Below are 23819 nucleotides of genomic sequence, written 5' to 3'. Positions count from 1 at the left end.
TCCTGCTGACACGTGTCCTCAGCAGACCAAAATTATCCCTATATTCCACTCTTTGAGCCGACCATAGACCTTCCGCCCTTTTGGCCCGACTGCCAATCTACAACCGCATTGGTCCGACTGCCAATCCTCCCGACTTGCAAACCATCTGACTTATTTGGAATAGCTACAGACATCCCGACTAACAAACCATCCGATTTGTTGGTCCTGCCGCAGAGTTCCGACTTGAGAACTTCCCGTCCTGAAGGCCTCCCGACCTGCGGATTTCCCGTCCTGAGGGCCTCCCGACCTGCGGACTTCCCGTCCTGATGACTTTTCGTCTTGAGGACCTCCCGACCTGAAGACCTTCCGACCTGAGGTCTTTCCGTCTTGAGGACCTACCGACCTAAAGTCCTTCCGTCCTGATGACTTTCCGTCTTGAGGACCTCCCAACCTGAAGACCTTCCCGACCTGAGGTCTTTCCGTCTTGAGGACCTACCGACCTAAGGTCCTTCCGTCCTGATGACTTTCCGTCTTGAGGACCTCCCGACCTAAAGACCTTCCGACCTGAGGTCTTTCCGCCTTGAGGACCTACCGACCTGAGGTCCTTCCGTCCTGATGACTTTCCGTCTTGAGGACCTCCCGACCTGAAGACCTTCCGACCTGAGGTCTTTCCGTCTTGAGGACCTACCGACCTGAAGACCTTCCGACCTGAGGTCTTTCCGTCTTGAGGACCTACCGACCTGAGGTCCTTCCGTCCTGAGGTCTTTCCGTCTTGAGGACCTACCGACCTGAGGTCCTTCCGTCCTGAGGACTTTCCTTAGAAATAAACCTATTTTCCTTGAGCTAGTTCAATCAACTCTATTGCCAGGCCCATTCTTCTTTTTACCTTGGGCTTTTAACCTAATTCTAAATTTCGTACGTAACAACTTGCCCGCCGCCAAGGGACTTTCAAACGCCATTTAACAATCAATGTTTGGAAGTTCATAAATCACTACCCTCTTGAAAAATTCCCTTAGCAACTGCACCAGTTACTGCAACACTCCTGATTAACTTCCTTCTCCGCAATACGAGCTTTTGTGAATCACAATCCCAAAACACTCTAACCATGGCGAATCAATACATTCCTGCCCTTCCTTTCGACGGAACCCTCCCAGAGGGCCCATTTTCAGCCTCGAAAGTACTAACTCCGACGATCCGCCCATATTGCACTACTCCTGAAGACTCAAATCGGATAAGGGAAGTTTTGGAATCTCGAAATTCCTTGGCTATCAACAACCCTAACTACCAAGCAGTTCGCATTCGAGACAGCATCAAAACCCATCTCACAGACCCAAAAGATCCTTACCGCTCTTGGTATCGACGAGTAGCAGAACACTTCCAGACCCAATGGCGATCTCAAAAAATCGACCAAGCAATACTATTGTCCACCATGCCGATCAATCTGCATGAGAAGGTGCTCTTGGCCATGTCTGCCTTCTGGAATGCGGAAAATGGGACGTTTCTCTTACCATCAGGCCCCTTTGGTCCAACTCTTATGGATGTGGCAATGATCGCGCATCTCCCAGTCGTGGGTGAAGACCCTGTGATGGGAGCCCTAGATGGGCAGGAGCCATCAGAAGACCATCCAGGGTGGTCTTTACAAGGTGTGAAGGAATGGGGTTGGACAAAGTTCGCAACCGACCAGCAAGGGGCTCCAGGGACCCCCGTGACCGACCGGGAGCATACTGCCTTTATCCTTTTTTGGCTTTGTAGGTATGTCATTGTTTCCCCTTCTAAATGCGTTCTTCCTTCTCATCTCGACCTAGCCATTCATATCGCGTCTGGTCGGTTCTTTTCCCTTGGCACTCTATTTTTAGCCAATCTGTTTGAAGGACTTACTAGAGTTAGCCTTCGTTTAACAGATAATGATAATAGAAAATTAGACACTGCCGCATCGGGTCCTTTTTGGTTTTTAGAACTTTGGTTCCGTTTTTACTTCCCCAACGCGTTCAACTTAGGATCTCCGCCCACTATGCCAAAATCCGAAAAACATTTGGGATTAGCCCTCAACCGACTTTGCTCAGGATGTAATAAACTCCAATCTTCCGATCCAATAATAACCGCAATTGTAACGGATACCCGCAGTAACTCTCGATTTTCTATGTATAAAAAATATGCGGGTTATGCTCCCGACCATTTTTGGCCCTTTCCAGCACCAAATCCTCTTCCGACTCCTGAGCCTTGTCCTCATCCCACCTATCCTTTTGCCTGAGACGTTGCCCTCAAACCCAGGTCTCTTTTTAGCAGCAAAAAACTTGATAAAAAAGGGCAGAAAACTTTTTACACCTTTAATTATGAACCTCAATTCATGGCGCGCCAGTTCGGCTGTTGCCAAGGTATCCCTGGACCCGTCGCTTGTCCGCATGTAATTTTTCAAAGTCCTGACCGACGAGTCCTACCTAATTCAATCCCTTCTTATATCTCCCAGCTCACCACGTATATAATTTCCAATTCTTATATTCCTTTCCGCTCCAACCCTGAGACTGTAGATACATTCAATGAATGGTGGTCGGTTGTATGGCCCCTGATTTCCCCTAATGAGGATCGGTTGCTGAACATACTCCTTCCCCCCCAAGGATTAGTTCTAGGGGCGGCTAGACACACTAGCACTCAACAACAAACAGCCGCCCCGGGAATCGGATCTAGTGTTCCAATGCGAAAAAGGAAAGCTTCCCAGCTGCGAACACCCCCGACCTCTGGGGCCGACCAGCAAGCACCAGCGGACCTTGGAACTACTAGGACGTCAGCAAGGACCCGACCCCGAATAGGTAATTTTTCTTAAAACCGTGAACCAATTCACTATATCGTAACTTTAATTTCACTCATTTCATTCACCAAAACCGACCTTGGTAGCGCCGACCATACAAACGACGCCAGCCCCAGCCGACCATTCAATCGTACCTATGGTCCAGACCAATTTGCCAATGAGCAGTCGGGCGGAGGACCCGACGAGGAGGCAAACTCTTCCTCCCGTACCGAGGAGTGGTCGGGCCAGGCACCCGACCAGGAGGCAGTCTTCACCAGCAGTGCCTATAGAACCAGTAAGCTCTCTCATCAGCAATACTTAGGATTCTAATGATCAACCTTGATATATTTAACAACAACATTTCCATGATTTTCCACAGACACCTTCACCAATCGCATCAGCAGCAGGGGTCTCTTCAGACAGCGAGGGGACTACTTCCCAGATGGGTCGACCGCCATATATGGCATCCGACTCATCCATTTCGAAGGAAGAACCAGCTGCCCCTGCCGAAGCTGACCCTCAAGACGACATCCCTGTTGCTGCTGATCCCGAAAACGTCCAATCGGATGCATTCGCGCTGGAAACCGAAAATGCCACAGCCGCGGCTATCCGAGTTGTTCCTGAGATATCAGCTGCAGTGGCTTTAGACGCAGCTGCCCAACCTGCAGCCGCCCAGCCAGCAGCGGCGCTCCCTCCAGCAATCGAGTGGCAGGCAGAAGAACCACCTGTGGCAGCCCAACCTCCAGAAATGGAAGAGGTTTCTTCATTCAATTCGGAGACTTCTGTGAATCTGGTAAGATTAAACCAATTCATACCCCAATGTTTCTTTCGGAAAACACTAACTGTTTTATATACTACTTTCCATAGGGACCCAGGTCGGCACCTCAACGACCATTCGCAGCAGCCGACGAGTCGGCTGCTGTTATACCAGCTGTCCGCCCTACTCGACCGACCTCATTGTTGCCCCCTTCACTGACAGCAGTTCGCCCAGAGGTGACACATATCTTATCTGAATAATTTTACACCTCTCTTGGAATACTTATTGAAACTGTAAGACTTGCAGGGGCCTTCGGACTTAGCTATCCTATCGACTGTTCCAGTTCCAGCGGAGGCCCAAACTATATTCACTGAGGCCATCAACCATCCCCTTTCAGAATTAAGATCCGACTTATTGGACAAACTCATTCAGACGGTTGGTGGCCTTCTTTTTTACACTCCGACGGAATCACCAGCCGTCCCCATTCTGCATCGGCTGATGGAGAGACTTACGGAGCTCAAGACTGAAGTGTTAGTTATTGGACTCCTGTCAGCCGAAACCCCCCAGCCTGACTTCGATCAAACAACACTGGAGAATTCTTTGGCCAAGACCCGAGAATCCCTTCAGCAAACTACTGGACGGTTGGGCGATCTCCTTAGCACGAAGGCTCAAGTTGATGAGTCTATCCAGAAAAAGGAGGCAGAATTGCGGGAGCTAAGGAAGGAACAGTCTATCCTGGATAATCAAATTATCAATGAGCAGCGTCTGCTTGAGAAGTATACAAAGAACGAGGCCGAATTGGATCAAGAACTAAAAACCCAAGCTCGATCCCAATTCATCCGAAGATATCAGACGGCTGCTAATACCAGAAGGCTATCCAGGGATGAAGTCAAATGGACAAATATAAAAACTGCTTTAGGGGCACTTTTGTAATACCTTCCCCTCTGTAACAACAATTGACTTAGTAATCCATTTTTTCTTTCTTCTCCCAAAACAAGGATCACCTTTCAATTTCCAACTTTGTAGGAATCGAAACAAACTCCTTCTTTAAAAGAACACTGTTTCTCACATTTTAAGAAACACATTCCAAGGCATATTTTGAAAATCAAAACACTTGAAGTGTTAACAAACATGGCGAATGACCGACCTCATGTTCCATCAAGCAACTGGGAGGGTGTTCTTCAACCCTTCTTTGTAGGTAATCACCCTATTGGAGGCCATGCAGAAGACTTGTTACATATACTCAAGCAACTAGACTTCAAATTCCGATTCTCCCAACGAGGTAGAAGAACCATTCATCGCGTCATCCGCCTAATGGAAAAAATCATTGAGGGGTATGAACCTCTTCGTGACATCCTTGGTCGCATTCCTGACCTCCATCATCACATGGAAATGATTGAAAATCACGCAGCAACCATACTTCCAGATCTTGGTTGGGATAATATCTTTTCCAATCAACGAAAAGTCTTTTCAAGATTGCGCACCATTGTTGACCGTGAATATCAAGCCATAACAGACATGCAAGCACGTACCAATCAAGATTTAGACGAAATGCAAAGCCAATGGGAGAAGTACCGACCAGATTTGGAAGATCTTATTGAAGAAGAACCAGAGCTAATATCCACTCACTGGGATGAAAAGTCTGATTCAGAGGCAGAAAATTTCTCACAAATACATGATGACTAACAGAAATGAACCTTTAAATAGGTTCGAACCCCGAACCCCACAAATGGGTTCTGAATAATATTTTGCTTCAGGCAGTTTTGTTATCTGAAAAGGCAGGATAATACCTCTTCAGATATTTAGCATTAATACAATCATGTACTCTCTTACCTTCATGATTTACAATAATGAAAGCACCATTCCCAATATCTTTTTGAATAATGTATGGTCCCTCCCAATTCGGTGACCATTTTCCCAATTGGTCAGTTTTCTTATATGTAGGAAGAATGGTCTTCCAGACTAGGTCTCCTTTTTGGAATGTCCTGTGAAGAACTTTCTTTCCATAACTCCTTGCTCTGATTTCACTCTGTTTCACACTTCGCCCTATTGCATGAAGTCGGTTAACATCCAAATCCTCCAACTGTTGCATCATAAGTTGTTGGTATTCTTTTGTAAGATCACCATCAGTAAATTCTGTTCGGCCAGATGATACTCGGATTTCGGCTGGTAAAACAGCATCTTGGCCAAACGTGAGTTGGTAAGGTGAGAACCCTGTGGCCGTATTTCTGGTATTCCTATGTGCCCATAAAGCCTGAGACAATAACAAATGCCACTTTCTTGGGTTCCCTTCAACCATCTTCTTTATAATCCCAATAATAATCTTATTTGCTGCTTCCGCTTGTCCATTGGCTTGGGGATAATAAGGTGACGAATGATGTAAACGAACACCGAATTCTGCCAAGAAACTAGAGAACTTTTCCCCTGTGAAAACCAGGCCTTGGTCGGTTGTTATAGACTGAGGAATGCCATATCTGTAAATAATTTGATTCAAAACGAAGTCTATCACTTCTTTCTGATCCACATTTTTCAAAGCAACTGCTTCTACCCATTTGGTAAAGTAGTCAGTCGCGACCAATATGAAACAATGATGTTTCGATGAAGCAGGATGTATTTTACCAATAATATCCATAGCCCATGATTTAAAAGGCCATGGTTTTGCCAAGAATTGCAATTCGGTTACTGGCAAATGGTTTAAATTTCCATGTCTCTGACATTCCTGACACCCTTTGGCAAATTGTATGCAATCTTCGAAAATCTTTGGCCAGAAAAAACCCAAACGATGAATGGCCCATCTCATATTCAGACCTGCCCGATGAGCTCCACATATCCCACCATGTACTTCTGTCATTACCTCTAGAGCTTCTTTAGACCCCAAACATTTCAAAAGTAAACCTTCAAATGATCTCTTATACAAAATTCCATTTATCAATTGAAAACGTAAAGCCTTCAAACGTGTCGCAATCGAAACACTCGCACCTGGATTCTGTAAATACATGATAAGCTCTGTTCTCCAATCGGGCACTGTTTCGCTGGTATCTTTGTGTCCGACTATAACCACGCCGTCGGGCTCCTGCCCGACAATAACTTCGCAGTCGGGCTCCTGTCCGACAGTTTCCTGCCCGACAACTTCGCAGTCGGGCTCCTGTCCGACAGTCTCTTGCCCGACCGTAACTTCGCAGTCGGGCTTTTGTCCGACAGTCTCTTCGCAGTCGGGCTCCTGTCCGACAGTTTCCTGCCCGACAACTTCGCAGTCGGGCTCCTGTCCGACAATCTCCTGCCCGACCGTAACTTCGCAGTTGGGCTCCTGTCCGACAGTCTCTTGCCTGACCGTTCGATCACATATTGAGTCTGTCTTTCCTTCTATGCCCGACTTGACCTCCGACCACATATCCTCCGAAATTCCTTTACAGGCCCTCTGAGCCAACTCATCAGCACGTTGGTTTTCTTTCCTCGGAATGAACTCAATTATTACTTCTGAGATTTTTGTCAGTAACCGACCCACAATGTCCCTGTATCTGCGAAGATGAGGGTAATTGCAAACATATTGATTGTTTACCTGGTTGATCACTAATTGAGAATCCCCCCTTATGATTACAGACTGGACCTTCCTGGCTATTAAAGCCTCCAAACCCAAAATTAAAGCTTCATATTCTGCCGAATTATGGGTCATGGCTTCCAATCGTAGTTGTAAGTTGATCTTTTGACCATCAGGTCCTTGCAAAAAGACCCCTGCCCCTGATTTGTTTCCAGAGGTAGAACCATCAAAGAACATCAACCATGTTCTGGTACTTATATAAGGCACACATCCGACCTGTAGATTATCCAGATATGATGAACAACTAAATGGTCGGATATTATCACAAAGAGAATACCCGACTTGTGAGAATTCCGCTAAGAAGTCGGCTACTGCTTGTCCCTTGATTGCCCTCAAAGGGGAATGTTGAAGATCAAAAGGAGCCAATTTGATGGCCCACTTCATGAGTCTGCCCTTCATAGTAGGTCTCTGTAAAATCAATTTGATGAGATCCACCTTTGATATGACCTCAATTCTGCTGGGCAGCAAATAATGCTCGAGTTTAGTACAAGCGAAGACCAATGAATAACACATTTTTTCTGGCATAGTGTAATTCAGTTCTGGTCCTGTAAGGGTTTTACTGAGATAGTAAATTGCCCTTTCCTTCCCGTCATCACCATCCTGGGCCAATAAACAACTAACCACTTCATATGTATTTGCCAAATAAAGTTTGAGTGGCCGACCTTGTTTAGGAGGCATCAAGACTGGAGGGTGAACCAATGCCTGCTTGATAGCATCTAAAGCCATCTGTTGATCGGGACCCCATTCAAAAGCATGTCTTCCAGCTTTCAACAATTTAGTAATGGGTCTGACCTTGCCAGCAGCATTAGAAATGAAACGCCTCAAATAGTTCACCTTACCCAAAAGACCTTGGATTTCTTTAACCGTCTTGGGTGGCCGACTGTCAAGAATGGCTTTAGCCTTATTGGCATCGATTTCAATTCCTCTCTCATGAACTAAAAATCCTAAAAAGCTCCCGGCTGATATTCCAAAAGCACATTTGGTTGGATTCATCTTCAACTTGTACTTCTTCATTCTTTCGAATGCCTCTTCAAGATTTCTCAAATGTTCGTCAAAACTGGCAGATTTAACAATAACATCATCAATATAAACTTCCATAGATTTGCCAATTAAATCATGAAAGATTGAATTCATGGCTCTTTGGTAAGTTGCCCCTGCATTCTTTAACCCGAATGGCATGACTGTCCATTCATAAATACCTAAAGCCCCTGGGCATCTGAATGCTGTCTTAGGAATGTCTTCTTCTGCCAGAAATATTTGGTTATAACCTGCATAACCATCCATCAGACTAAGGATTTTATGCCCTGCTGCTGCATCTATCAACATGTCGGCCATAGGCATCACATATTCGTCCTTAGGGGTAGCTAGATTCAAATCCCTGAAATCGATGCATATCCTAATCTTACCATTTTTCTTGACCACTGGCACAATGTTAGCCAGCCACTCCGCATAACGGCAAGGCTGAATGAAACCCACTTTGAGAAGTTTTTGGATTTCTTCCTTGATTTGAGGCATCAGATCCGGGCTCATTCGCCTTGGAGGTTGTTTGTAAGGTTTACAACCTTCCTTGATAGGCAATCGATGCTCTATTAGACTTCTTGTCAAACCAGGCATCTCTGAATAATCCCATGCTAAACAATCAATGTTGTTTCTAATAACTTTGAGCATCATTGTCTGTTGCTCTTTAGACAAATAACCACTTAGCCTGATCACTTTTGGAACCAATTCGGTTCCTAAATTAAACTCCAATAATGGATCTTGTGATGAAGCTGTTGGTTCTGTTTTCTCCAATAAATCAGGCCAACGAAATTGTTCATCTTCTTGGAGGTGAACATCAAGAATCTCTTTACTATTTTCTGCTTTATGTAATAACTGCTTTAAATAGAACTTATTAATAAGAGAACTACATACTTCTAAACTTGTATCATCCATAGCAAACAAATTATATGGGAACGGGTGTGGCTTTATCATGAGCCATACAATAAAGGTGTTCTTTTAATAGAACATCGAGTTCTGGCCAGTGACTTTATAACCCTTGTTTGGGTATTCCCTGGCCATATACAACTGAGACATCGAAGCCAAATGACTGGAATAAAACACTGACTCTTCAACTTGTTCTGTTACATCGAATGGGTTGTCATTCGCTTCCATTTTGAAGACCTGATTTCCTTCCCAGAACATTAATTGTTGGTGCAGGGTTGATGGCACACATTGAGAGGCGTGAATCCAGTCTCGTCCCAGCAAGAGAGAGTATGTAGTATCTGCGTCCACAATAAAGAAAACAGTGGAGATCTTCTTTGGTCCGACTTCAATTGTGGCAACCATCATGCCTTCAGGCTTAGTCGGCTACCCTGTAAAACTTGTCATTTCGAATTCCACAGGAGACAGATCATGAATTCCTTTCCCTAGCTTCTTGAGAGTCTTCAATGGCATAACATTAAAGACTGCCCCATTATCCACAAAAACTTTTGTGATTGGTTTCCCGCATATGTGAGCATTAACATACAGAGGTTTCAAATGGGAGATCGCACCCTCTGGAATAGGAGGAAACACAATCGAAGGTGCCTCCGGCTGAGGCTCAGAAGCTGAAGTCTTCGCCCACTCTGTTTCCTCTAATTCGTCATCTGCCAAGAATGCCCATAAAGGTTCGTCCATAGTGTCATCTACCAGACTCGCCCACATCGGTTCATCTTTCATCTGATTAATCTCTGTCATTCGACAAGGGATTCGTGGTCCCAGACGAGATTTAACAGATCTTGAACTTTCCTCTGTAGTTACAACTTCTTCCTTTGTCTTATCCCGAGATTGAACCGTCAAAGATTCTATACGGAATTCCTCAGGAGATGGATTGATGTTGATCCGTTCACAATGCTGGCATCGAAAACCTCTAATTATTTCATCTGCCATTCCTTTACCTTTCCCCTGTCCCGACACACTTCTTTTGGTATAGTCGGAAGCGCCTAATCCATCGTTCGGTTGCTTTCCTGAACAGACCCGACTGGACCAACTTTTTGGAGACTGAATGGCTGCTCCCCGCTCGTTGGTCGTTTGTTCTGTAAAGACTCTAATGGACTGATCTCCTGCCGAGTGGTCGGCTGCTTTTTGTTCGTCGGTTCGTTGTTTTACTGAAGGGACTTGTTTCCCATACTTTGCAGCATACCTGCGTTTGGCATTGCGAATCTGTGTACGATTCATACCTGGGAAACGAGGATCTATATCAACGGGTAAAGGCTTTTTATTTCGAGCCCAATTGTTCCCGACTGATCCTGTTTTTCTGGTCGGGTGGTCACGTACTAAAACCTTTTCTTTCACCTCCACATTAAACGAACCGTCTGGTCGGTCCCATTTTTCAGCGACTGGCCTTTCAACAACTTTGAGTCGTTCTTCCGGTCGGCCACTGTTTTGCTGACTTCCTTTTTTTGTTCCGGGGCTTGCCTGAGTTCGTTCCCCTGTTTGTCCATCATTGGCCGAACTTTTCCCTGTTTCCGAACTTGGTTGGAGGTCAACCATTGCCGTTGTTACTTTCGGAAACGGTTGCTGGTCTACACCTAGAGTGATGTATTTGAGCCGACCTGTCTTGATGGCTTTTTGAATTTCCTTCCTGAAATGAGTACACTGACTTGTATTGTGTGTGAAAGAATTATGCCACTTGCAGTATGGTCTCCCTTTGATTTCTTCTTTAGTGGCCAGTCTTTGCCCCTTTGGAATACGGATCTGCCCATCAGTCAGCAAGATATCAAAAATTTCATCAGCTTTTGAACTATCAAACGTCGGTTGCTCCTTTCCTTCAGATCCTGGTACTGGCTTCAATTTGGGGCATACATAAGGTTTTCCAGAAAGGATTTCGGCTGCCATCTCTTCTGACTGATTAAAATCAAAATCACATGTTTCTGTTCCCATACTCGCCATATGTTGGCCTCTATTACGCCTGTTATGCTGATCTTCCTCTCTGAACAAAGACTCTAAACGTCCTGCCTTGGATGCAAGACTTGCCAAATCCTCAACATCCAGGGCAGTGAGTGCCTTTCTTAAGCGAGTATGCATATACCGGACCACTAAATTGGTCATCTCTTTCTCACTGATTACCGTAGGACATCGTCCCTTCATCAATCGCACCCTTTCTATAAACTGTGAAGCAGATTCTTCTGGATACTGTCTCAATTCTAGTAGATCAGTTAAAGAAACAGTTGGTAAAGGATTGAAGAATCTAGCATGAAATGCCATCTCCAGTCCTTCCCATGTCTGAATTTGTCCAGGAGGCAGACTTGCAAACCACGAAAATGCTGTTCTAGTAAGAGATAAACCAAACAGCTGCAACTTATAAAAAGGGTTATTGCCAACTTTTCCTAATTGTGCTGTGAACCGACCAACATGTTCTATGGTGGAAGATCCGTCCTCCCCTGAGAATGCATGAAAATCGGGTGGTCGATAATTCCTTGGGAGGGGGTGTTCATTAATGATCCTTTCTGGGAAAGGTCTCTGATATGCAGGGCGGTTAGCCATCTGAGGAGTTAATCCATACTGATCCCTTAATATATGTGCAATCTCATCAGGATCTACATGAAAGCGTTGATGATCAGGAACATGGAACGGATCCTGCACAGGAATATGAATAGGATCATGTATATATCCTTCAGGCCTGTCCTCCCTTGTATTGTTCGGCTGCGGATTGGTAACCCTTGGTCCCAGTGGAACAGTGTTGGGAAAAGTCAGAGGAGATTTTCCCCTATCCATTTGGTTGGGATTTGTGGCACTTGGGAATGTACTATCCACGAATGATGGCCCTGCGAAATTTGCCTGTGGTCTGGACGGTGATACTCCTGGTGGAGTCTGAGTGGATTGAAGACTAACCCTTGACAGTGCTTGATCTATCATGTTCTGCATCAGACTCTGTTGCTCACGCAACATGTTCGTTTGTTGCTCACGCAACATATTCTGCATAACCAAAGTGTGCTGGTTGTTCATTTGTTGAACATAAGACCACCAATCCGTTGGTGGTTGTGGGATTTCCCCGGCATTTGGCACAATAGGTGGTGGAACGGATTCTCCCACCGGTGCCGAAGATGATTGAGGTTGTGAACTTGCCATATGGACCCTTCCGATGATACGGCCGGATCTTAGACGTATGAAATTATCGCCGGAATTGGAATGAGCAATTTTGTCTTGCTCCCACTGTGGTCGCCAATTTGTTGATGTAATTTTTCAACAAAAATAAAGTAAAATTCAAAGATATAGAAAATATCCTTAAACTTGATTAATTAGTGCCTGAGATTAGGAATCTCTAAACACTGTATGGTACAGAAAATAAACTGGAAAATAAAAGACTGAAATTTAAAGTGGTGATCCCCAAATCTGACTTTGCTTTGTTGAAGTTGATTGAAGATGCCTTGTCAAATGATGATCCAAATCCTTAAATATTCTCTGGGGAACTGTACTGAAAACCGTCGCCCGAACGGTTACAACGTCTCCTTCCCAACCGTCTTCCAATCCTTCTCCTGCTGACACGTGTCCTCAGCAGACCAAAATTATCCCTATATTCCACTCTTTGAGCCGACCATAGACCTTCCGCCCTTTTGGCCCGACTGCCAATCTACAACCGCATTGGTCCGACTGCCAATCCTCCCGACTTGCAAACCATCTGACTTATTTGGAATAGCTACAGACATCCCGACTAACAAACCATCCGATTTGTTGGTCCTGCCGCAGAGTTCCGACTTGAGAACTTCCCGTCCTGAAGGCCTCCCGACCTGCGGATTTCCCGTCCTGAGGGCCTCCCGACCTGCGGACTTCCCGTCCTGATGACTTTTCGTCTTGAAGGACCTCCCGACCTGAAGACCTTCCGACCTGAGGTCTTTCCGTCTTGAGGACCTACCGACCTAAAGTCCTTCCGTCCTGATGACTTTCCGTCTTGAGGACCTCCCGACCTGAAGACCTTCCGACCTGAGGTCTTTCCGTCTTGAGGACCTACCGACCTGAGGTCCTTCCGTCCTGATGACTTTCCGTCTTGAGGACCTCCCGACCTAAAGACCTTCCGACCTGAGGTCTTTCCGCCTTGAGGACCTACCGACCTGAGGTCCTTCCGTCCTGATGACTTTCCGTCTTGAGGACCTCCCGACCTGAAGACCTTCCGACCTGAGGTCTTTCCGTCTTGAGGACCTACCGACCTGAAGACCTTCCGACCTGAGGTCTTTCCGTCTTGAGGACCTACCGACCTGAGGTCCTTCCGTCCTGAGGTCTTTCCGTCTTGAGGACCTACCGACCTGAGGTCCTTCCGTCCTGAGGACTTTCCTTAGAAATAAACCTATTTTTCTTGAGCTAGTTCAATCAACTCTATTGCCAGGCCCATTCTTCTTTTTACCTTGGGCTTTTAACCTAATTCTAAATTTCGTACGTAACACAAACACTTTAATACAAACAGCTAATCGAATCAGCTAGTCAAACCAACTAATAGAATCAGCTAACAGCTAATCGAATCAACTAACAGCTAACAACTATTAGCTAATTGTCAAGCATACCCAAAGTATTTGGTAAAACAATAGTTTGACATTAGTTGTTTATACGTAAAATAACAATTAAGGACATTTATATAATATTTTTTAAAATATTTAATTTTGTTTATTTTAGCTTAAAATATTTGAATTTTTTTTTAATTAATTATTAAAAATTATAAAAATATAAAATATATTTTTTTTATTTTTTAGATTTGAGAAATTATTTTAATTAAAAACTTATTAAAATTATGTGAAATATAAAATAATAAATTTTTCATAATATATATTTTTATTACGTAAATTATTATTCATTAATTTTTAATGTAAGATTTATATAATAAATATATAAAAATTAATTAATAATATTTGTGTTTTTTATTTGATTTAATTTTAATATATTTTTATATTTTACAAATAAAATAATTTATGTGTAATAATTAATTATAGTAATTATTTTAATTTTAAAAAATAAAATTATAATTTAATAATATATTTAAAATAGCTTTTTTAGTTAAAGAGGGTGTTTGACAACGAGCTTTTTGAAGACTTTTTAACTTATTGAACAGTTTTTAGTTGTTTGATCAGTCAAATAGCTAATTTAAGTGTTTGGTAAATTAGCTTTTTGTAATAGCTTTTTGGACCCAAAAAGTTAATTTTTGAAAAGCTAACTTACTCAGCGTTTTAAAATAGTTTTTTCAGTTTAAATTTGTTTATTCCTTATATGCTCTTAAAAATTTATTATGCATTTTACACAAATAAATATATTTTGATTATTTATTACTTATATTAGAATATTTTATTATATTATAGTTTTACTTTTATAAATTTAAAATAATTAATTTTATATATAAATTATTTTAATTTGTAAAAAATATAAATTTATTAAAATCAACATAAAATAGAAAATATAAATATTAATAATTTATTTTTATATTAAAATTATACTATATAAATTTTATACTAAAAATAAATTAAATTAATTAAATTAATTTATTGAAAATTATAAATATAATGAACTAATTGATAATTAACATAATAAATATATACACGAAAAATTTATTATTTTATATTTTACATCATTTTGAATAGAAAAAATTATTTATATTTTTCAATAAAATATATTATTTTTTAAACCTAACTATAATAAAAATAAATACTATTTTATAAGTTATAATTACAATTTCAATAACTAATAACAAAAAATTTCAAACATTCTAAATTCAAAAGAACACAATTGAATATATTAAAAAAAATAAAATAAAATATAAATGTCCTCAATTGTCATTTTACGTATAAATAACTAATATCAAACAGTTATTTTACAAATATTTTAATACAAACAGCTAATTGAATCAGCTAGTCAAACCAGCTAATTGAATCAGCTAATAACTATCAGCTAATTGAATCAGCTACCGGCTAACAGCTATCAGCTAATTGAATCAGCTACAGGCTAACAGCTATCAGCTAATTGCCAAACATGCCCTAACTTTTTTTATTCCTTATATGTCCTTAAAAATTTATTATGCATTTTACACAATAAATATATTTAAATATTTTATTATATTATAGTTTTATTTTTATAAATTTAAAATAATTAATTTTATATATAAATTATTTTAATTATAAAATATATAAATTTATTAAAATTAATATAAAATAAATATTAATATTAATAATTTATTTTTATATTAAAATTACATTATATAAATTTTATATTAATTATAAATTAAATAAATTAAATTTATTGAAAATTATAAATATAATGAATTAATCAATAATTAACAATAATAAATATATATACGAAAAATTTATTATTTTATATTTTACATTATTTTCAATAGACAAAACTATTTATATATTTGAATAAAAATAGTATTATTTTTTAAATATAACTATAATAAAAATAAATACTATTTTATAACATTTTTACAATTTTCAATAACTAATAACAAAAAATTTCAAAGATTATAAACTCAAAAGAACACAATTGAATATATTAGAAAAAAAAATAGAAATGTCTTCAATTATCATTTACGTATAAACAACTAATATCAAACAGTTATTTTACCAAACATTTTAATACAAACAACTAATTGAATCAGCTAGTCAAATCAGCTAATTGAATCAGCTAACAACTATTAGCTAATTTTCAAACGCACTCTAATTCAAAATTTATTTTATAAAAATAAATCAGTTTAATTAATTTGATAACAAATACTTCATTGGTCATATAAATTTGTACTCACTCTTTTTGCCTGTCACTTAAAAATATTCTTTTTTTTTTCTTACTTTCCCAATCTCAGCTCAATGTATTATTTTTACTGTTTTTGTCTATTCGACTCAAAATTATCTATTTTTTATAATGATAAAAATAATTAATATACAAATATTAAAGTACTCTTAATTTTTACAAAAATATTTTATCTTTTGTGCTTGGAAAAACAAAAATATCAAAATTATTTTATATTTTTCAATAATTAATAATATACGGTTGTTATTAAAATAAAATTATTGTGTAATCTACTTTAAAAAAACAAAGATATTTTTTAGGGTTTTTTTCTTTACAAAAAAATTTTCTAATATATTTCTATAAAAAAAAAACTAATATACTATATACATTCATTATTTTTATATAATAAAATATTATTTTTTTAATTTACTAGGAACTTTAAAAGGGCCTATTTAGATTGGGATGGAAATAGTAATAAATATTACTCTCTCTGTCCCACTTACCTGTCCATGGTGCCGTTTCTGTCTGTCACACATTTCATGTCACTTTCTTTTTTTTAAAAATAATTACTCATCTTAATATTATTTTAAATTTTCAAATTTAATTTTTTTAAAATTATAATTAAACTAATTAGTTATCTTAATCTTAATCTATAATGATTTATATTATAGGTTAATTATTTTCACTAATACATTCTTAATTATCTACTAATTATATTTATCTTAAATTCTCGTGTCTACAGTGACCAAGACATCCAATGTGGGACGGAGGTAGTACTACATTATAATGTGTTGGGCCCATATCCAAAACTTCTTTTAGAACGGGAAAGCAAAACCAATAATTTATTACTCCTTCCGTCCCGAACACTCTGCAATATTAGAGGTGATAAAAATAAATACGGCCCGAAAGCCCGGTCCGAACACGGCACAAAAAAATCGTGCTTGAGCCTAAAAAGTAGACCCGAAAATTTTTGGGCCATGCTTGGCTCAACATGCTAAACAACTGGACCGTGCCCGGGCTCATGAAGGTCGAATATTGTCTGACCGGGTGTGATTTTTAAAATTAATATTCAAATTTAATAAATTTATATATATATATATATATTAATTTTTAAGATAAAATAAAAATTACAATATAGGGGTTTTTTTTTTAATATAGGTTGACAGTGAAGGTCTTAGTTTATATATGTTTGGTTGCGAGTTTAACTTTTTACTTCTAATATAAAATGTTTTTTCTATATAAAAACCCGAATTAATATATAAAATAAAATTTTTATTTTATATCATCACATAACTCAAATGAGCTCTCTAACGAAAATTTCTTAATATGATAAAAGTAATTAATATACAATTTTCAAAATACTTTTAATTTTTACAAAAAAATCTTATCATTTATACTTGCAAAATTTACAAAAATCAAAATTATTTTATATATTTTCACTAAGGCTATCTCCAACCCTCCACTCCATTATTGCAGTTGGTACTGCAGTTGATCTACAATAATTTTATTTCAACCATAAACTTCAATTTTTACTCTAAAAAAGTATATTCCCTATATATTCCTCTTTTATATTATTTTATATAATTTTTCATATTTATAAATTACACTCCAACTTTAATTTATTTTTACATTAGATCCATACACATATAATTTATATTTTATTTAAAAATTACATATATGAAAATTAACATTTATAATTAATAGTTATTACAAATAAAATAATTTTTTAAATAAATAATTAAATGCTATCAAGACAAATATGATATAATAATTAAACATAGATAATGTAATATTATTATTTCATAACAATTTATTACAAAAATATACATTACAATAATAGTTCAAATAAAATACGACATACTTATTCAATGGAGTTACTGTATCGCTCCCATATATGCTCTATTAAATCATTACGGAGTGCAAAATGAGCATCTTTGTCTCTAATTTGTCTATGTTGGGCAAGAAATTGTTGAAGTTAGATGGTTTCATCGGTTGTCATCTCCACGGATGGGGGTGGTGTTTCTAAAACTTCTCTGATAAGTGCATTGAGATATCGTTCATCTTCTATTATCATATTATACATAATAATGCAAGCAGTGATAATATCATGCAGAACATTTTTTTGCCAAAATCGAACAGCTCCAGCAATTATATGCCAACATGATTGTAGAACTCCAAAAGCACGCTCAATATCTTTTCAACAAGACTCTTGTTTCTATGCAAAAAGTCTTCTTTTTTACCTCGTGGATCACGAATAGTTTGCACAAGAGTAGCCCATTTAGAATAAATACCATCAGCTAGATAATACCCCATATTGTATTCTTTCCCTTGAAGGGTATAATGTGCGGGATGAACAATACCTACAGCAAGATTTGAAAACGTGCCAGGATTCTAAAACATTAATGTCATTATTGGCATCTGGCATACCAAAATATGCATGCCAAATCCAAAAATCGTAATCAGCCACAACTTCGAGAATAATAGTTGGTGATCTACTACGACCTGCATATTGACCTGCGAAAGCCGTAAGACAATTTTTCAATTTCCAATGCATAAAATCTAAATTGCCCAACATACCTGGAAAACCACGAGATTCTCCAATATAAAGCAACCTTGCAATATCATTAACATTAGGATGTCGAAGATATTCAGTTGAAAAACTTTCAACGACGGCACAACAAAATCTCTTAACACTTTCAATTGTTGTTGATTCACCAATTTTAATGTATTCATCAGTTGCATATGCAGGTACACCATATGCTAACACCCAAAAAAATCAGTTACCTTTTGTAAGGTTGATAAGTCAAGTCTATCAAGACCATCTCTCCGTGTTTGAAAATAAGGATCATGATCTTTAACCGCATCAACAATACAGAGAAACAGACTTCGAGACATTCGAAATCGTCAACGAAACATTTGTTTATTATATAAAGGATTATTTGAAAAATAATCATTATATAAATTACAATATGAACTTTCACAATCACGATTAATTACTCGATGACCTGGGAAAGAGCCTCGATGGGTTGATTGAGAGGAATTGGGTAACTGTTCCAAATAAGCATTGTTTTGCATAAATATGGAGATTGTTGTTTCATCCTCTTAAAAGGACTCCATGAAAATTCTACTAACTTCTTCATCATCTGACGATGAAGAGTTACTCATGCTGAAGAAATAATATTGTTTTGATAAGTGAATATAAGTTTGATGAATAAACCTTCGTTGAATGCCCAATAATTTATAGAATGAAAATTTTAGATAAAATATAAATATATGAGAAATATTTGGATAATATAGATATCCATCCAACGGATGAAATGAAGATGAAATCCAAATAAACGATCATGATTGCTCGGATATAGATAATTGGATTTTTATAATTTATAATATATAATAATTGATTGGATAATATAGATATTCAATCCAACTGATGAAATGAAGATGAAATCCAAACGAATGCTCATGATTTCCTCTATATGGATAAATGGATTTTTATAATTTATAATATATAATAATTGATTGGATAATATGGATATCCAATCTGATTGATGAAATGAGGATGAAATCCAAATGGATGCTCATGATTGCTCTGACATGGATAAATGAATTTTTATAATTTATAATATATAATAATTGATTGGATAATATAAATATCCAATCCAACGGATGAAATGAAGATAAAATTCAAACGAATGTTTATGATTGCTCTGACATAGATAAATGAATTTTTATAATTTATAATATATAATAATTGATTGGATAATATAGATATCCAATCCAACGGATAAAATATAAATGAAATCCAAACGAACGGTTCGGATTGCTTTTGATATAGATAAGTAGATTGTTATAATATGTATACATATAGTCAAATATAATATAAATAATTGAGATTGGTCAAAAAAGGGTTATGATCTAAGGGCTAGGGTGTTGTGAAATCTAAATGAACGTTTGAGATTAAGTTTCACAATGGATAAGATTTGATATCTATCCAAAATTTGTCTATAAATATATATTTCTATTCTTTGAATTATTGCACCAAATTCACTCACTTCTCATTCTAATATAACAAAAGTTTATCAAAATTTCTTCTCAAAATGTCCATCCGAAGTGGTGGTTATAGTCATGATGAAGATGTGTTGCTATGCCAACATTATTTAGATATCTCGCAAGATTCAATTACCGGAATGTAGTAATCCAGGGATCAATTTTGGAATCGACTCACTGATGCATACAACCAAACTAAAAATCCTGATTGAGAGATACGTAGTGCAAGATCTGTACAAAATCGGATCCAAGCCATGAAGAAATTAAAGCTGTTCGAAAGTTACTTGCTTGTATCAAGAAAGTAGAAACTTTAAAACACAGCGGAGCTTCAGAGATGGATTATTGTAAGTTATTTCTTAAATTTATTGTTAATATATATAGCTTTAAAGTTCTATTTGTAACTTTAAAATATTGTTTGCACTTAAATCAAGCAAATGAGATACTAATGAAGGGAAATGCAAGTTTAAAAAATGTTTTAAATTTGATCATGTTTGGAATTTGTTAAAATATTTTGAAAAATTTAATGATCACAATGAAGCTAGAAACCCAAAAAAATACCTCAAAAAAAAATTCCACTTATGTATCATCATCGTCGGATAACACTGTTGTTGTGTTTTTATATACGTAATCTGTCAAGCAACAAAGAAAACATCAACTAGAATGTGTCCAACAAAATTGATAGTAAAAGAGGCAATAAATCAAATTTACAGAACACAAACAAACAGAATCTAAGATTAGGCAAAAGATATGAAGGCAGAACTCGAACTTCCTTCTTTCGACCTTCCGGCGAACACACCCAGTCACGCGCCGCAGCTCCGGCGACTTCTTCTTCCGGCGGTTTGACAAACGATAGGGGAATCTATTTTTACAGCTCAGTCTACAACCTAATGACTCACACTTAGGGACTAACCCAACCGCCTCCAAACAAAACCCCAAACCAACGGACTCGATCAACCCTAAACAATAATCGACCGATTTCCCCCGAAACCTCACAAAGAACGCCAAGATGAACAACTTACCGAAGGAATCGAACTAGAGCGACTGCAATTTCGGCAAAGAAGAAAACCCCCGAACTTACCGAGAAGAACGCGAAGAAGATGAACCAGAGAAGAGGAAAACCCAGACTCCCAATCACGCAATACACTGTCACGAATGAGAATGGGGTGGAAGGAGGAGTTATAAGGTGCGGGTCGGGTCGAGTCGGGTCGGGTTAAAGGGTTTTGGGTTGCGGGTTGCGGGTTGGGCTTGGTATTGGGTTGGGCCAAAATATATCTAACATTCTCCACCTTTTTGGCCAAGTTATTTACCGATGGTTGCTCTAGGGATGCATCACAGCCTAGTGACCCTTTTTGCCTAATCAAGTCGCATGGAAATTTCCAGAGAAGATTCACCCATACACAATGAACCTGCACTCACAATAAACGTTAAGTAACCCTATACTCACAAGCAAACATTAGTCCTGCAGAAACTAATAGCTCATTCAAAAAAGGGACAACTCAACGCAAAAAACCGTAACATGCGAACTCCACCTTAAAACTAATCACAAAGTATATATATATCATGACACCACAAAGAAAGACATAGCGAACGCTTATACTAAAGGATCCTTTTAATATGCTTGAACACATAGAAACACAAAGACAAGCATATATCACACCAAGAAATTCGATGTCGATCACAAAGTAGCTAAGAATATAGGTTTGCTCACATTATCACAAAGAGAAACAAAATATATCATAAAGTCTAAGCAAACTCTATCACAAAGCTTAGCAAACTAACATGCAGTTAGACATACACTCAGATATTCCCGGAAAATTAACAATCTAGATTGTTCACTTAGTCTAGAACACACAACTCACAAAGTACAAAACACAAAGACAACCAACAAAAACAAATCACAATAGCAAGAGTTGATTTACTCCACCTAGAAAACAAAAATCCGTGTTATTCACAATTGATATACAAGAAAACAAAACACATACATTTAGACAAGGAACAACGGAACTCAGGAATGATTCTTTTTTTTTTACACCAAAGAAAGAAAACAGCAATACTGTTTTATATATATATAAAAAAAATTCTGCACAGAATTATTTAACAGCAAAAAAATCTGCACATGTTTTATTTATTTATTTTTTTTCTAAAAAAAACTGCTATGAATCTTACTTGTTACAAAACTTCCAACACCTGTTTTCACACACACAAAAAAAAAAAAAAAACCGAAATGTCAATTTTCCAAAGAGTTATCATTTCACAAATATTCACATACTAAAGGCAAGAAAAGAACAATTAAAACTCAATCAATATACATCACCTAAAGGTTCACTACACAAAGTCATATTTGATTGATCATTGGATTCAATTATTTGATTTTGTGTTATTTACTTGACCTTTATTAGCAACATTAGGACACTCTTTAATATAATGACCTACTCTACCACAACCATAACATTTCCTAGGCAATGATTTATAATTCTTTTCTCTATATTTCTTTTTATTGTTATTCGATGACTGATTATCTCTATTGTTGTTGTTTTGATTATTCCTATTGAAAACTCTATCTTTACATGCAAAACTTCACCACTTGAATTTCCAATTGATTTATTAGCTACTAAATCTAATTCATTGCTTTTTAAACCATTTATTACTATATCTAAAGTAATGTTATCTCTATCATATTTAATTGCAGATTTAACATCACTATAGGAATCGGGAATGGCATTTAAAAGCACAATCGGAGAATATTCATCAATATATTGATCTCCACTCAACTTTATATCTTGAATTAGTTTAGTAAAAACATCTATATTCTCATCAACACTCTTCTTGGTGTCAAGTTTGAATTGGAAAAATTTTTCAAGCAAAAACAACTTATTTGACAAAGTTACTTCCGTGTACAAACATCCAACCTCTCCAACAATTGTTTTGCACTAAAAAACATACCTACTTTCCTAAGCACATTGTCAGTTAAATGCAACACAATACACGCACATGCACATTCATCCATTTCAACACGTTTTTCCATAGGTGTATCATCATCAAACATACCATCAATTGCTCGAGAAAGTTTTTAAGTAATTAAAACACTTTTCATTCTTTGTTTCCAAATAGTAAAATCTATTTTCCCGTCAAATGGCTGCATATTATAAAAAGTACTCATATGAGCAGTCATTTAAAGAAAAAATTTGTCCACAAATTATATCACTAAAAAATCACAATCCAAGCAATTAATTACCAATCAATCACAAGATTTGCAACAACAACAATCTAGAGCATCAAAGAAAACAAGATTTCCAAGATTAACCAATTAATCTCTGCAATCAGCAGATTCACCAAAATCCTAATCTAATCTGCAATCAGCAGATTTACCGAGAATTTAAAAAAGGAAGAGTTTAGCCTTTTACCAAAATCGATCTATTACCAATGATCGATTTACCCGAAGATTCTGCCGAACTTAATGGTTTGACAGATTTGGCTCTGATACCATTGTTGTGTTTTTATATACGTAATTTGTCAAGCAACAAAGAAAACATCAATTAGAATGTGTCCAACAAAATTGATAGTAAAAGAGGCAATAAATCAAATTTACAGAACACAAACAAACAGAATCTAAGATTAGGCAAAAGATATGAAGGCAGAACTCGAACTTCCCTCTTTCGACCTTCCGGCGAACACACCCAGTCACGCGCCGCAGCTCCGGCGACTTCTTCTTCCAGCGATTTGACAAACGATAGGGGAATCTATTTTTACGGCTCAATCTACAACCTAATGACTCACACTTATGGACTAACCCAACCGCCTCCAAACAAAACCCCAAACCAACGGACTCGATCAACCCTAAACAATAATCGACCGATTTCCCCCAAAACCTCACAAAGAACACCAAGATGAACAACTTATCGAAGGAATCAAACTAGAGCGACTACAATTTC

At 37.6% G+C, this 23819-nt stretch overlaps 1 pseudogene; it reads right to left on the bottom strand.

Annotated features, from left to right (window-relative positions):
* Positions 1–17701: 17701 nt before the first annotated feature.
* Positions 17702–18915, bottom strand: LOC127250163 (uncharacterized; annotated as a pseudogene).
* Between the last annotated feature and the right edge of the window lie 4904 nt (positions 18916–23819).

Source organism: Andrographis paniculata, unplaced genomic scaffold, assembly GCF_009805555.1.
Source record: "Andrographis paniculata isolate CXL003 unplaced genomic scaffold, ASM980555v1 Contig37END, whole genome shotgun sequence".
In the NCBI taxonomy this organism is placed as follows: domain Eukaryota; kingdom Viridiplantae; phylum Streptophyta; class Magnoliopsida; order Lamiales; family Acanthaceae; genus Andrographis; species Andrographis paniculata.
The sequence above is the reverse complement of the archived record's forward strand: the minus strand, read 5'-3'. Positions and strand labels throughout refer to the sequence as shown.